Source organism: Chrysemys picta, chromosome 2 (assembly GCF_011386835.1).
Source record: "Chrysemys picta bellii isolate R12L10 chromosome 2, ASM1138683v2, whole genome shotgun sequence".
Lineage (NCBI taxonomy): Eukaryota > Metazoa > Chordata > Testudines > Emydidae > Chrysemys > Chrysemys picta.
Genome location: NC_088792.1, coordinates 20,730,341 through 20,745,612, shown reverse-complemented (window position 1 = coordinate 20,745,612; position 15,272 = coordinate 20,730,341). Strand labels below are relative to the sequence as shown.

Genomic DNA, 15,272 nt, shown 5'->3' with positions numbered 1-15,272 from the left:
CTCCTCATTGTTTTTATTAAGGTGGGAGATGGTGTCTCAGAAGAACCCCCTGACATAGGCTTCCTTGGAAGAGTTGATGCAGACCACCCAGAAGGAGCTGGAGCAGGGGGGGAGGGAGCGGGAATTGAGGCATGCAGAGAGGAAGCACTTTCTGGAAAAGAAGAGAAAGTGGTGGAGGGACATCCAAGTTTAGTATGGTTGGGTTTGCATCCAGCCTCTTTCCTTTTAAGGTGGGGGAGAAGCCTGGTCTATGGGCTCAGAAACCTTTGGGAATTTGTTTGGGGAAAATGAGTGAAGGAGTAAGAGGATGTTGGAGAGTGTTTTAGCTCATGACATGGTAGAAATTGGAAAGAGATTGTTGCGTTGGGTGCGGGAAATTATGCTGGACCAAGAATATGGTTCATTGTAGTTACTCTAGCTGTCACAGAGACCAGTATTAGGAGCCCAGGGTATCAGTATTGTGGAGTGACTGTGAGGATACTGCTATTGCTGTTGGCTATGATTGCCTTTTGTTTGCCATGGAGGGACCTATTTCTGTGTATCGAGAAGCCAGACTTGTGACCGGCTACTGGGAGGACCCAGGAAGTGGAATCTTGAGCACCATGCAATGAACTCTCTCTGAAGGGATGGAGCACTTGTTATGGGGATGAACAAGGACTACTAGTTGTGGATGACTTCTGGTTTAATTGGACTTTTGACGTCAAAAGGACTGTACTGGAGGATGTGGCAAGTCATCAGTGCTGGTGTTCTCCTTTCAAGGGAGTGGAGGAAAGGGAGGGGTGGGTTGTACTCTCTGGCATCAGTTCGATCTGTTTTGACCTTCCTGTGCTGTGTATTTTGATATTTCTGTTCTGTTGTCGGGAATGTGTTTGTTTTTATGTTGGTTGGTGTGTTTCATAAATGATCTCAGAGGGCAGCTGCCTAGTGAAAGTCCCCTTGTTCTTGTGTTGAGAGACAGAGGACAGAAGCTTCCAAGTTACCTTCTCTATTCCAGTCATTATTTTATATACTTTGATCACGTCCCTGTTATTCCTTTCTATGGAAAATAGATTGGAATATGAAGAGGCCGCAGGAGAATGAAAACATCCTATTTACTCCCATGTAAGTCACCTTTCTGCCAGAATTTCAAGGCAGCTTTTGGTGAATGTGTGTGGGAGTCCCAAAGTGTTGGGGGTTGCAGGGGCAAGATAAGTGACAGCTTATATGTTAATCGTTTTGGAGACTGGTCTGCAGCAGACTCTGTGGCTTCCTTGTTGCCCAACCTTTCATCTTCCCACATAGCTGGGAAGAGACGAACTTTCCGAAGTGGCCTGTGGCTGTGTGATCAGCTTGTGTGAGAGTCACACACATACAATTATTGTGGCTAACGCCACATTAGGTTTTCAAGGTTAAACCTTTGAAACATAGTTCTGCATGAACTGAAGAGAGGTCTATTTAATGGCTATTGCGGTAATGCTGCACCGATTGATGCAGAAGGTCCAAGTTCTTTTTTCACTTAAATCTTTGCTCCTTGATGGAGTCCAGTGACTGTGGGTTAAATTGCGACTTGGGATACATGGCTGTTCAAGGGAGTGAGAATGCCAGAATCCCTTACGCCCCTGCATGGGCTACCCAGACATGGAATCCAGGTACATTGGAGTAAGCAGGCATACCCACCATGGAGCAGGTGGGCAGAGAATGGGAGGATCGTTAGCGCCAAACCACCCACCCCTCTAGCCCTCCTGCCCAGTGCAGCAGAGCTGATGTGAAAGAAGAGGATGCATGGAGCATGTGGTAGTTTCCTGCTGCTTTAGGCCAGCAAGGAGGAAGCAGGAGAGAATTGTGACTTCAAAGTGGTGTCTCCCAATCAGAATCCCTCTGCAGTGGTGCAGTGTATACACCACCATTTGGTTGTACCTGAAGTCACAATCTAGCCCTGTGGATATAAGGCTCTGAACTGCACTAATACAATGCATTTGCATAAGCCATCTACGGAAATGTATTTTAGACTTTAAGGACCCGTTCCCTTAAAACAATTCCCCTTCTGAAGAAGACAATTTTTGCCGCCCCAAAAAACCTTCAATTTGGACTGGGTTAACTGCAAGTGGAAGTGTGGAACCGAGGCATTTAAAAATTTAACTTCTGTTTAAAAAAAAAAAAAAGGATCAGTTCTCCAATATATTTCCTTAAATTAGATAAAATAGGCGCTTTGGGCCTTCTATGCCACTTATCCTGCACTTTTAAACCTCCTCCCAAAAAATCAACCTGTTAAATCTGAAGCTGCTCTCACAAACACTATCAAAATGGTCTGAACCTTTCAGGTCTGAACATTCACTGTCCCAGCCTCGCACAAGCTAGACTGAAATGGATGTTTGATTTCTCAGCTTGCCTGCATAGGATTGTCCTGCAAATCAGAACAGTTGAACAGCAAGATCTCAGATCCACCAGGACACACCCATTTCCACGGTTTTCATCGTAGGTATACATGGTCAGACAGGAGCGCTCATGACCACACTAAAAAGTATCTCGGGTGTTGCTATTTCTCGGTCTTATGATTATGCTAAAAGCATCAAGAGAAAAGGGTTAGGTAGACCTTTTCACTTCTTGAGTCCTGGATCTATGTGACATCCTGTAGGCCACAATTCTAATGCATTCATTACTCTTAGTCTAGGCACTAGTGACAGTTGTCCTCACAGTGCCATGAATATATGCTACAAATAATAATAGCCAATAGTTATTGGGTCCACTGACCTGTCTTCTGTGCTAAAGGTGCCTCCTTCTCAGTATCAGGAAAAATGGAGTTCTTTCTTTTGAAATATTCTTTTCCATTGTGTTTTACATGCTTGATAGAAATATGGTATGGAGGGAAGTTTATTTACAAAATATTGCCTGGAAATAATAAAATGGAAGACTTGGCCAGCATTCTAATAGTGCAACATGCTGTTGCACAAGAGATTCATATGTGCTTGCTCCCCTGCTGGTAATGGTGAGGATCACTGTGTGGACAGTGACCTCGGTGGATTTTTGCAGGCTAGTCTAGAGCCTCCCTTATCAAGCTGAGAAAAAGCAATGACAAGATCTGAAGGCAGCCGTAGTCACCCATGTTCATCTGGAAAGCTGGGTTGCCCAACTGAGGGGGTTTTGTACCATGTAGACACGACAATGTGAGTTGCAGATGGAGAGCCTGCAGTTGTTTTCTTGCTTTGGTGCCCTAAGGTCATAACCCATATGTGATTTTTAAATAGCACTTTTAAAATTAATTTATATATCAGCATCCAGTGTGCAGCTGTATCTTTAATGCTTTGCATAGAGTAATGAAAGTGGAGGCTCTGGTTCTCTTTAGAGACACAATTTACAGCAAGCCCAAGGGTAGCCTCAAAGGCATGGCTGTCTCTCTGAAACTCACCACTGAGATCTCTCCTAGCACACTGCAGGAAGCACTGCTCTGTACAGCTGAGAGGTTAAAATTGACTATGGGGAAGAAATAATGTTGACTCTGGTTAGAAGGAAGCAGCTCATTTTCCCCCACCGGGGGATAACTGGATATGTTGAAAAGCAAAAAAATGAAGAAAATAATAGGGCTGGGAAAACTTTTAAGGGAAAACTACTATGGTTGCTATTTAAGATACAGCTAATTTACTAAGTGTTCCCCTCTGTCTGTTATACCCGTCTCTTATAACTTGTTGTTTGGGCAAGGAGTGTGTGTGTGTGTGTGTGTGTGTGTGTGTGTGTGGTGTTTAGAACAGTTATTGAGTGATCCCTTGTTGAGGCCTTTATATATTATGACATACAGAGTGTGTGTGTGTGTGTGTGTGTGTGTGTGTGTGTGTGTGTGTGTATTTTTAAACCTCTTCATAGAAATTTTTGTCACTTTCTGTATTCCCCAAAGTGTGAATGGCTCTAGTTTCCCTCATTGGGAGGTACCATTTTACTGATACTTTCCAGCAAGAAGTAGGGTGGGTCTAAAGATGTAGTCTGAGATCATGATACAGTTTAACATACAGGAATATGTATGTGTGTTATTATAGGTGTTGCTATTCCCAACTACCTCCTCCTTCTCCTAGACACTAAATAGTAAGGACATGCTTTATTTTTAGAAGCACTTAATACAAAATCTGACTGTTTTCCTACATCTCCCAATCACCAGGAAATCAATTTAAAAGTAGACGAAACAGCTCTGGCATGACCTTCTACACAGGGGCATAGATACTACATTGATTGTGGAAATATTGAGTCTAATACTCAAATAGCCATTCATGGACATTTTTATGGGAAAACAGAGGCAAGAGATTAAGCTACTTGCTCAAATTCACCCAGCAGGTCTGTGACAGAGCCTAGATCTCCTGAGTCCCAGTCTCTTTCTATGTGAGTACTTGTGTCCCTCCCTCAGGAAACTTCCAGAACTCCAGGCATTTCACAGACTCTTCTGCTTAAGGCATGGACACTTAGAAAGGAAGCCATATACCAACTGTCAGGGAGACCTGGACCTTTCGATTAGCTGCAAATCACTGCGATTTCTTCTCGAGAATTCTGTTTTTCTACAGTGTTTGTAACATCCCTCCTGAAGTGGCTACTAAGGATGTCCAATCAGGATAGTATTTGCTGTTTGCATTGCGGCAGTGCCGAGGGTCCCAATCATAGACCAGGGTCCACCTGTGCTTGGTGCTGTACAAACATAACAAAAAGACAGTGCCTGACCGAGGGTGCCTACAATCTCAGGCATATTTAAGGAGTGCATCCAAATGATTTGTCTGGATGTGTGTATGTGTAAAATAGTTTAGACGGGAGTTTATCCTGGGAATTTAAAAACTAGAGGATTAAAAGAAAAAACACATTCATATGATACTCTATCTGACATTAGACATGATCTAAATTTCACAGCAGTGTCTCATGATTCTTTGGTCACTTTTTCTTCATCACAGGAAATCTTTGAGGACTCCAAATTTCCCATAGGTATTTTAGTTTCTACCCACTGGAGAATAGGGCAGTTTTCACAAAGGAATTTTATAAAATTATAAATTAATCGTTGAAGGCTGAATTTCCAGCAACACCATGGTGATTCAAGTAGTTTATCAGATGGGTGATTCACATTTTTATTACTAACCAATTAGCACATAAATCTGGAATTTTCAAAGGGGCCTGTGGGATTTAGGCACCCAATCCCATTGAATCCCTTTGAAAATCTCAGCCTAAAGTTTTAAGTGCTAAGTGCTTCCCTGCATGCAAAGACCACCAAAATTTGAGGGTGGCAGAACTGGGTGGCTCTTGGTGGAGCATTGAATTGATGTGGGGCTGTAGGGGTCAGAATGAGGGGGAGACCCTGTGCTCTGAGATGCAGGGATCTTTAGCAGTTGGCACACCTGTGGAGTAGAATTTCCCTTCTGTACAATGAACTGGAGAAAGACATTAAAGAGATCCAACGAGAGGGGCTGGTTCATATTGGACCCTGGAGTAAGGCTGCATCTGGGCAATGAGGAATGATGGGAGGGACCAAGTGTGGGGTTGGGGAAATGGGTGGGGAAGGGGCAGGGAGCTGGTAAAACTATCATAGCTGATCCAGGAATAACATTGCACATCTGGCAGAGAAAGCTTGAATTGACACTCAAGCATTCACTGTAGAACATGCCCAGCTTTTCAAAGACCATAGCATGACCCTGGCATCAGATTAAAACAGTTAGAGTTTTTCTAAGAAAATTCAAAAAAAGCCCTCTTAATTATGTGACAGTTAAAGTTGTTAGGTGCAATTAAAGAGTAAGATGCACTATTAAACATGTCTCTTTAAAAATACATAAACCCCACAAACATTAAAAACTATGCAAATAACAAGCTAAAATTAATAAAAGATACTGAGCTCCCAACTCACAAAGGAGATAATTGAGAAACATTCTCAATGAGTAACACCCATCCAACCTTATCTTTGCATCTGTAATAACACTGGCAATAACTACAATGTCTAAATGAACCTTATTTGTTCTTCACATAGTTTCTCTGGGAATGGTATATAAAAAACGTAATACCTTACTTTTATTTATACCAGTTAGTAAAAACATTGGTCTTTCATAAACCCATATACAATCTGCAAAGTCATGGACATTTTAACAATTCCAAGCTATCTGAATATCATCTGTTTCTCTTCTAGCAGCCCTTGCAATAGTATATAAGCACATCCAAATAACAATCTTTTTCTATAAAAAGCAACAGAGGGTCCTGTGGCACCTTTGAGACTAACAGAAGTACTGGGAGCATAAGCTTTCGTGGGTCAGAACCTCACTTCTTCAGATGCAAGTAATGGAAATCTCCAGAGGCAGGTATATATCAGTGTGGAGATAACGAGGTTAGTTCAATCAGGGAGGGTGAGGTGCTCTGCTAGCAGTTGAGGTGTGAACACCAAGGGAGGAGAAACTGTTTCTGTAGTTGGATAGCCATTCACAGTCTTTGTTTAATCCTGATGGTGTCAAATTTGCAAATGAACTGGAGCTCAGCAGTTTCTCTTTGGAGTCTGGTCCTGAAGTTTTTTTGCTGTAAGATGGCAACCTTTACATCTGCTATTGTGTGGCCAGGGAGGTTGAAGTGTTCTCCTACAGGTTTTTGTATATTGCCATTCCTGATATCTGACTCGTGTCCATTTATCCTCTTGCGTAGTGACTGTCCAGTTTGGCCAATGTACATAGCAGAGGGGCATTGCTGGCATATGATGGCATATATAACATTGGTGGACGTGCAGGTGAATGAGCCGGTGATGTTGTAGCTGATCTGGTTAGGTCCAGTGATGGTGTTGCTGGTGTAGATATGTGGGCAGAGTCGGCATCAAGGTTTGTTGCATGGGTTGGTTCCTGAGTTAGAGTTGTTATGGTGCGGTGCGTGGTTGCTGGTGAGAATATGCTTAAGGTTGGCAGGTTGTCTGTGGGCGAGGACTGGCCTGCCTCCCAAGGTCTGTGAAAGTGAGGGATCATTGTCCAGGATGGGTTGTAGATCACTGATGATGCGTTGGAGAGGTTTAAGCTGAGGACTGTAGGTGATGGCCAGTGGAGTTCTGTTGGTTTCTCTTCTGGGCCTGTCATGTAGCAGGAGGCTTCTGGGTACACGTCTGGCTCTGTTGATTTGTTTCTTTATTTCCTTGTGTGGGTATCGTAGTTTTGAGAATGCTTGGTGAAGACCTTGTAGGTGTTGGTCTCTGTCTGAGGGGTTGGAGCAGATGCGATTGTACCTCAGTGCTTGGCTGTAGACGATGGATCGTGTGGTGTGACCGGGGTGGAAGCTGGAGGCATGAAGGTAGGCATAGCGGTCGGTGGGTTTTCGGTATAGGGTGGTGTTAATGTGGCCATCGCTTATTTGTACGGTGGTGTCCAGGAAGTGGACCTCCCGTGTAGATTGGTCCAGGCTGAGGTTGATGGTGGGGTGGAAGCTGTTGAAAGCATGGTGGAATTCTTCCAGGGCCTCCTTCCCATGGGTCCAGATGATGAAGATGTCATCAATATAGCGTAGGTAGAGAAGGGGCATGAGTGGACGGGAGCTGAGGAAGCGTTGTTCCAGGTCAGCCATAAAAATGTTGGCATATTGTGGGGCCATGCGGGTGCCCATAGCGGTGCCACTGGTCTGGAGGTATATATTGTCACCAAATTTGAAATAATTGTGCGTGAGGATAAAGTCACAGAGCTCAGCAATAAGTTGTGCTGTGTCATCATCAGGGATACTGTTCCTGACAGCTTGTATTCCATCTGTATGTGGGATGTTTGTGTAGAGAGCCTCTACATCCATGGTGGCTAGGATGGTGTTTTCTGGGAGGTCACCAATGCATTGTAGTTTCCTCAGGAAATCTGTGGTGTCACGGAGATAGCTGGGAGTGCTGGTGGCGTAGGGTCTGAGTAGGGAGTCCACATATCCAGACAGTCCTTCAGTGAGAGTGCCAATGCCCGAGATGATGGGGCGTCCAGGATTTCCAGGTTTGTGGATCTTAGGTAGTAGATAGAATAACCCCGGTCGGGGCTCTAAGGGTATGTTGATTTGTTCCTGTGTTAGTGTAGGGAGTGTCCTGAGTAGATGGTGTAGTTTCTTAGTGTATTCCTCAGTGGGATCTGAGGAAAGCGGCCTGTAGAATTGGGTATTGGAGAGTTGTCTGGCAGCCTCCTTCTGGTAGTCAGACCTGTTCATGATGACAACAGCACCTCCTTTATCAGCCTCTTTGATGATAATGTCAGGGTGGTTTCTGAGGCTGTGGATGGCATTGCGTTCTGCACGACTTAGGTTATGAGGCAAGCGATGTTGTTTTTCCACAATTTCTGCCTGTGCACGTCGGCGGAAGCATTCTATGTATAGGTCCAGACTGTCATTTCGACAGGAGGAGTCCATGTGGAGTTCTTCTTCCTGTGTTGTTGGTGGGAGGGTATCTGTGTATCAGTGCGCTGTTCAGTGTTATCATGAAAGTATTCTTTGAGTCGGAGGCGGCGAAAGTAGGCTTCCAGATCACCACAGAACTGTATCATGTTCGTGGGGGTGCTGGGGCAAAAGGAGAGTCCCCGAGATAGGACAGACTCTTCTGCTGGGTTGAGTGTGTAGCTGGATAAATTGACGATATTGCTGGGTGAGTTAGGGGTACCCCTGTTGTGGCCTGAGCAACATAATTCCAAATTCTCTAATTAGACTAAAATTAGAGACAAAGCTATTGTAAGCAGGAGCGCCACCAGCTTTTCTGCCACCCTAGGCGGCGGAAGGTCCTGCCCCGAAATGCCGCCCCCACAGAGGCGGCGGAAGGTTCCGCTGCCAAAATACCACCGCGGTCACCGCCCCCCCCAAATTGTAGTGCCCTAGGGGTGGGGTGGGGCGGGGCCCCTGCCAAAAAGTAGGAGAGCAATGGCCCCCAGGCCCCTCCTATTTCGGTGCCCCTGCAACATTCTGTTCGCTTTTTTGACTGCTGCTGCACATTGAGTGGATGTTTTCAGAGAACTATCCACAATGACTCCAAGATCTTTTTCAGCTAATTTAGACCCCATCATTTTATATGTATAGTTGGATTATGTTTTCCAGTGTGCATTACTTTGCATTTATTAACAATTGAATTTCATCTGCCATTTTGTTGTCCAGTCACTCAATTTTGTGAGGTCCCTTTGTAAATCTTCATAGTCTGCTTTGGATTTAACTATCTTGAGTTGTTTTGTATCATTTGCAAATTTTGCCATGTCACTGTTTACTCCTTTTTTTCAGATCATTTATGAATATGTTAAATAGGACTGGTCTCAATACGGAACTCTGAGGAATACCACTATTTACCTCTCTCCACTCTGAAAACTGACCATTTATTCCTACCCTTCCCCCACATCTTTTAACCAGTTATTGATCCAGGAAAGGACCTTCCCTCTTATTTCATGACAATTTACTTTGCTTAAGAGCCTTTGCTGAGGGATCTTGTCAAAAGTTTTCTGAAAATATAAGAACACTATATCCACTGGACCATCCTTGTCCACATGCTTGTTGACTCCCTCAAAGAATTCTATTAGATTTGTGAGGCATGATTTCCCTTCACAGAAAAACATGTTGACTCTTCCCCAACAAATCGAGTTCATCTGTGTGTCTGATCATTCTGTTCTTTACTATAGTTTCAATCAATTTGCCCAATACTGAAGTTAGGCTTACTGGCCTGTAATTTCCAGGATCGCCTCTGGAGCGTTTTTTAAAAATTGGTGTCACATTGGCTATCTGCCAGTCATCTGTCTCAGGTTGATTTAAATGATATGATGTTGGTGATATATAACCTATCAATCCAGCTTTTGTTTCCACTACTGAGGTCCATAACCAAATAACTTCCTCTTTTTTGGAACCATGTATTGACTATCATTCATTAGCTGGCAATACACATGTCTAGCAATGCTTTCCCTTCCTCATGACAGGCTGGAGGCAGGTGAACCTCTGGAATAAGACTAAAACACCATCCCACCATTAGCAGTAGTCCTTGGGCAGAAAAACATATGGCTAGTGTCACCATTCCTCATAACCAGTATCTACTACTGTCCTTTGATAACTTGCCACATAAAGAAGAAAACTGCTTGCACTGACATAGTTACCTTGCACCCATAAGAATTATAATGTCTCAGCTGGCATCCCTGACATGCATCACAGTGAGAGTGTCTGTTTTTCCCCAGTTAGACTAAGTACATACCCATTCTCTTCCCACCTTGTTGCTGTAGTGCTGGTGGACCGCCAACAGGAGGTACTGGTGTCGCCACTGTCCAACACCAGGCTTCATTTAACCCATAAATCGGTGGGTGGAAAGCAGAGTTTCCTTTTCTTAGTTGAGCTGCCCTTATGTAAGCTGTTGACCCAAGCCTGTCTGCAGTCTATATAATTAAGTTATTTACAATTGTTGTGTCTATCTTAATTAGGCATAGAGTTTATGGCCAGAAGGGACTACTAGATCATTTTAATTTCTTGATGTATTGCCTATATGCAAAATTTTAGCTTATTTTAACTATATAGAAAGTTTGAGGAATCTGTGTTATTCCATTGTTAAGATTGTTCAGGACAAAGAAAAGACAGACAGTGGTAAAAAAGTATTGAAGGACTCAGTTTTTAATTCATTTTAATTTATAAACCAGTTAGATTTACTTGTAAATTCTTGGAAAATTCATTCTGTAACCAAGAAGAGTAAGTGCTACAGGTTTGGGGAGGATACACTGTATTTTTCATACCAAAAACCAACCAACCAACGAGGTTGAATACCTGCTTTAAATGCAAAATGGAACCCAACCTTAACTATGGAGTCACAACCAGCACTTTCATAATGTAATGAAAGTATCTTTGTGAACTGGTATAGGAGTAATATTTAGTCTATGCTCTTACAGTCAGGACCGGCGCAGTGGAAGAGTCTTGTGGATGATGCAGATGGAGAAAGAGGCGTGGTGGTGGACTGAAGAAGCGCAAGTAACAATCTGAAATAAGAAAATGGTCCATAGAGAAAAAGCAATGAAGCCATTGAGTGTAAATGAAAACAAATACAAAGAAGCAAAGTGAGCTTCCAAGCAGGCAGCGAAGAAGGCCAAAAACAATGCCCTAGACCAGTGGTTCTCAAACTAGGGCCGCCGCTTGTTCAGGGAAAGCCCCTGGCAGGCCGGGCCGGTTTGTTTACCTGCCACGTCCGCAGGTTCGGCCGATTGCAGCTCCCACTGGCCGCGGTTCACCACTCCAGGCCAGTGGGGGCTGTGGGAAGCGGCGTGGGTCAAGGGACGTGCTGGCCGCCCTTCCTGCAGCCCCCATTGGCCTGGAGTGGCGAACTGCGGCCAGTGGGAGCTGCGATTGGCTGAACCTGCAGACGCGGCAGGTAAACAAACCGGCCCGGCCCACCAGGGGCTTTCCCTGAACAAGCGGCGGCCCTAGTTTGAGAACCACTGCTCTAGACAATTTGTATCCTGAGCTTGAAAATCATCCTCAGCAGGCTGGCAAAAAGCTATAGCATTACAAAAATGAGCTGCAATGGAAGGAGGATGGTATTGTAGTGCCATTTGTAAATGATGTTTGGAGAGACTTCTAGTAACACCCAAACAAGTGAAAGAAATTTGGAAACAAAACTTTGAGACTATATTAAATGAGGTGAACCGTTTTAGGACAGAATTGCCAACCTGTGATCCTAATGTGATTCCTGAAAAAGTAGTCCAGGAAATTAAGAGCAGTTAGGTAGTGGGACCTGATGAAGTGACCGCAAACCTGGGGAAAGTCTTGGGCAAGAGAGGCATAAAATGGAGGAGCAGAATGGTTAAAGTGAATATGGAAATTATTGAATGATAAAGCTACTGTTGCATGGAATGAAGATATTGGAATGTATCCTGGATACTAGGACTAGGAGAATGGTGGAATCCCTCCTCAAACAAAAACAGTTCAGCTTTAGGAAAAGATGAGGAACCACAGATGCCATGTTTGTAATTTGTAATTTGGCAAGGGATAGAGAAGTAGCTAGAGAGCCAACAGGCCGATAGTATAGAACAGTGTTGTGCCCATAGCGCTGTATGGTGCAGAACCACGGACAATAGAGACAGCATATTCAATGCCTACAGGTGTTGGAAATGAGATGTTTTTGCACCACAATAGGAGTTACACAAAGAAACAAATTTTGAAATGAAAGTATTAGGATGGAAGTCAAAGAGGCTGATGTGGCTGACTAAATCTGGGAAGCGGGTTTGGACACATGCAGAGGATGAACGAAGCGGACCTGGTGAAAATAGCATTGTAGGAAGGAGATGCTGAAGAAGCAATGGATGGATTGCATCAAAGAAGATGGTAAGCAGGCCTTGGACGAAAGAAGATGGTGGATGCTTGCACGATGACATAACCCCAGGTGATGGGATAAGGGGAAGAGGAAGAATTCAAAATATCTCATGATAGCATTCTCTTTGGCTCTCTTGTTTATCATTGGTTTATGACTTTTAAAATAACTTTTTAAAACTAAGGAAATTCCCAGAGAAAAAAATATATTAAAATGGATTTAAAATTGAGAATATGTATCAGTAACTTCAGAAAACATTACAGGGATATTGTAATTATCTCAAAGCCAAGCATTGCAAATCCAGGAACTTCAGAGTTAAGGTCAGACTTAAAAGAAATTCAAACATAGTAAATTAAAAGGCCTATAAGACCCCAGACCAACTCCAAATTAGGTTCCTAAATTTATATTTAGGCAGTTAAATAAGTGATGGTTTTCAAATGTGCTGAGCACTCAGCAGCTCCCATTGAAGTTGGGGCATTTGAAAGTCATGCTATTGATTTAGGAGGCTAACTTTAGGCACCATTTAAAAAAAAAAATCTTGGCCATACTGCAAATTAGGTAATATAGTGTTTGTATGTGTTACTAAAATTTCCCTTGAGTGTTGCCAGCTAAGGAGGCTTGGGAAGTTTTCTGAAAATATAACACTGAAGGAAGTAAAGATTGAAATGACTCTCAGCCAGCTGGTGCCAAAACATTTCAAGATTCCTCATTGGTCACTGCTGCCTGTCAATCCTGTTTGGAAAGGAAATACCCATCAATTCCAGACTAGTGGAGTTGGGATGCAAAAGATAACTTACAAGTTACAAGTAAAATTACTTTGTTTACTTCAAAAATGCCTTCTATTTAAAGCTATAATAATTACCAGAATATCTTCTGATTAATCTATGATTTTCTCAGGCTTGCAATTTTGATATCATGCCCATGAAGTGTAAATTTTTTTGTCAATTGGAAATGAAATGTGTAACATTTTTAATCTACAGTAGAAGCTCAGAGTTACGAACACCTCGGGAATGGAGGTCGGGTGTAACTCTGAAATGTTCGTAACTCTGAACAAAACTTTTTTCAAAAGTTTACAACTGAACATTGACCTAATACAGCTTTGAAACTTTACTATGCAGAAGAAAAATGCTGCTTTTAACCATCTTAATTTAAATGGAACAAGCACAGAAACAGTTTCCTCACCTTGTCAAATCTTTTTTTAAACTTTCCCTTATTTTTAGTAGTTTATGTTTAACTCAGCACTGTACTATGTTTGCTTTTTGTGTGTGTCTCGGCTGATGCCTGATTGAGTCCTTTGGGTTTCAAATGAGGTGTGTGGTTGACCAGTCAGTTCATAACTCTGGTGTTTGTAACTCTGAGGGTCTACTTATGTTACAAACCAGTGGTATTCAGCTCACGGGTCTTTATAGCTCTGAATGGGGGTCTTTTCTGATGCCTGTGTGAATTGTTGGGCAATGTATCTGACGTTAATGTGGCAGTTACTTTGGCAGAGGGACTAAACCCATATTTGCACAGGTATATCTGCTTTGATGTTGAAGCTTTCAGAAAGTTACTCGAGGGGAAATATTCTATACATGCTACTTCATAATAAGCTTGTCATATTCATTGTGTATTTGAAAGGTTTAATTTGTGATTGTTCAATATCAAAGTCTCTTTAGCTGTTATGGGTTGAGTGTCACTGTTACAACCATCTCATTGGGCGTTGGATGTATTCTGTTACCGTATGTTTGTGCATCTATAGTTGGCCAGATTTTCAAAGTTAGACATGCACAGTTTCCGACGTAGATTTCCACATTCTTAACTCGCGCATGCGCAAGTACTTGATGGACATGCAATTATGTGTGCTTCACTTTGAAAATGTGGACTTACCTGTATGCTGTTATTTTATATGTCCTGTTTAAACTTGCCATTTTGCCTTGAATAAATAAAATTATTTTTAGTATTTGTAGAATTACCTATACTTATTGTAGAAAATACCCAGGAGTACCCCAAATAGTGTAGTAAAGTTATTTAGCTATATCTAAGGCATTATCAAAGGCGGTTGGCAAACTTTTAAGGTAGATCACTCAGAAAATATGCATGTGCTTTCAATGTTTGGAATAACTGTCTTTAGAAACACCCTATAAGACACAGCCCATCAACCACTTTTGCAATTATATTTATTAGCTTCATGCACTTCACAAAAAGCAGTTGATTTTTGTGGCTTTTGTCATATTAACCAAATTTAAGAAATATCTTAGTCGTACCTTTCCTCTTCAGTTAAACAATGTCAAACTATCGATCAGTTACTACTGTTGATTCTTTTACCTGATGTTGTTGGTCTCTATCTGTTATTCAAAAAGTACGTTTCAGCGGTTAGCTAAAATCAACTCTGAGTTTCTGCTTTCTTCAGAATGTGGGTTAAGTCTTTTGGAGAAATGTGGGTAGTCCCAAAAGACTGTCATAAGAACATGACCTTTGGTACCTGTCAGTGTAGTAAAGAGGCAGTCTTTCCTGACAGCTGTGGTGATAATCCTCTTTGTCTCTGTTAAGTGATAGCTGATAAGTCTGTATAGAATTAGTTTGCAATGTTTATTTATCAACAGATCCAATTTCTCCACATGGCTAAATTAGTTGGCGGAAACTCATGGGGAAGGCAAGTTTAACTCAGAATGTTTATATTTAAATGAAAGTTTGTAGTTGCTCTAATTTGATTTGCCTTATATATGTAGGTAGCTATATTGTAGGCTAAGAAACGGGCCTAAAACTTGATGATAGTGCTTTTTTTTTTTTTTTTTTTTAAGAAAAGGGCAAAATCCATCCTGAGATAAGAATTTCTAAAATATCTTTTGCAAAAAGGAAAGATGGAAGGACTGTCAGCTTCAACATGTGCTTTTGTTCAACCGGGTGAAGTAAGGAAGTGCAGTACGTTCATTTCTTGCAACCATGTTTTTTGGACAGCGAGGTCCCAATCTTGAGCTGTGCTGATGCTCACTCAGCGTGGCTGAGCAGCAGAGTATAAAGGTGCCTTTAAGCCCACTTCTGCACTTCCTGCCCATCTCCT

At 42.4% G+C, this 15,272-nt stretch overlaps 1 protein-coding gene across 3 annotated transcripts in view; it reads left to right on the top strand.

The window, feature by feature from the left end:
* The window catches only part of CNPY1 (canopy FGF signaling regulator 1), a 74,807-nt gene that overhangs the window by 36,651 nt on the left and 22,884 nt on the right, over nucleotides 1–15,272 (top strand). The window lies entirely within an intron of this gene.